General features: G+C 44.1%; 1 protein-coding gene across 1 annotated transcript in view; it reads left to right on the top strand.

Annotated features, from left to right (window-relative positions):
* LOC101863586 overlaps positions 1-1,162 on the top strand; it is a gene marked incomplete at its 5' end in the record, with an annotated part of 43,847 nt that overhangs the window by 1,438 nt on the left and 41,247 nt on the right.

The following is a 1,162-nucleotide window of genomic DNA, read 5'->3' as shown; positions in this document are numbered from 1 at the left end:
ATCATCATCATCATCATCATCATCATCATCATTAACAACAACAACAACAACAGCAGCGACAACAACAATAACAACAAAAGCATCATCACCAGCAGCAACAGAATCAGAATCAACACAAAAACGACAACAGCAAACAGCGCTGACATTCCATTGTCATCCGCTTCCTTTTGTCCCCGATCTTTTCAGTTCTTTTATGTGATTATCAAAGTCTCGAGACGCTTCTCTCCGAAGACACTGTGTCCCTAGCGTCCTCACTTCTTTCTTCTTCCCTGTGCGCCCTCACATTATGGCTATTCTGCTATCCAAGGCAGAGCAACGTAACTACGCATTTCAAGATTTTGAGAAGAAAAAAAAAAGTTATGAATGCTTCTAATGATAGTTATGCCGATATTCAGATGCGTCATTCGACCATCGACAATGTGTTTGAGATCAGTAAAGTACGTAATTTACAGCGTTGAGATGTAATGCAGATATTGTCTTGCCTTTAGCACACGAGGGATAACGATATGCTCAAAACTTGTGTAACCAACCAATGCCCCCATCGAAAAAGAAACAACTCCAAAACAAACAAAAAACAAACAACAACACAAAACAACAACCAAAAAGTGGAATTTTGTCAGATACGTCGCTATGCATTATGACGGCAGTATTCTGTTGAGCGTTCCCTGGCAACTCCCGGCCATTTCCACATTGTTGTTCTTCAGTTGAACTCGGGGTCACATGATTCTAAACTCTTAACATAGCTGAATCGGCAACTGGCAAGTGACAAGAGTATCCCAGGGCCTGTCTATTCTTTAAATTTTAATTTCTTTTTTTTGGGGAGGGGGGGTGGGAGTCGTTTTGGGACCGGTCAAGGGGGGCGTCCAAGGCGCGTGTGGAGACAACGCGATGTGGATGAACCGGCCTTGTCTCTACGCACAGAAGGCCATAAGTTAAGATTATGACCATTGTGAGTGGCCTATAAAACGCGGGTAGCGTGGGCGAGGTTCACGATTTCATGTCTAGGGCGATGGAGTTAAAGCCTTATGCAGTGCATGGATGTGAAACTGAGAGGAATAACTGGAGTTTGGAAGGAACTGAGGGGTGGGGTGGGGGCGGGGGGAAGAGGTTATGAGTAAGGAGGAGACAGATAGATCTAGATAGAGACAGGAAATGTAAGAGA

The sequence above is a fragment of the Aplysia californica genome, unplaced genomic scaffold (genome assembly GCF_000002075.1).
Source record: "Aplysia californica isolate F4 #8 unplaced genomic scaffold, AplCal3.0 scaffold00196, whole genome shotgun sequence".
In the NCBI taxonomy this organism is placed as follows: Eukaryota; Metazoa; Mollusca; class Gastropoda; order Aplysiida; family Aplysiidae; genus Aplysia; species Aplysia californica.
Note: the sequence above shows the minus strand (reverse complement) of the source record. Positions and strands in the feature narration are given on the sequence as shown.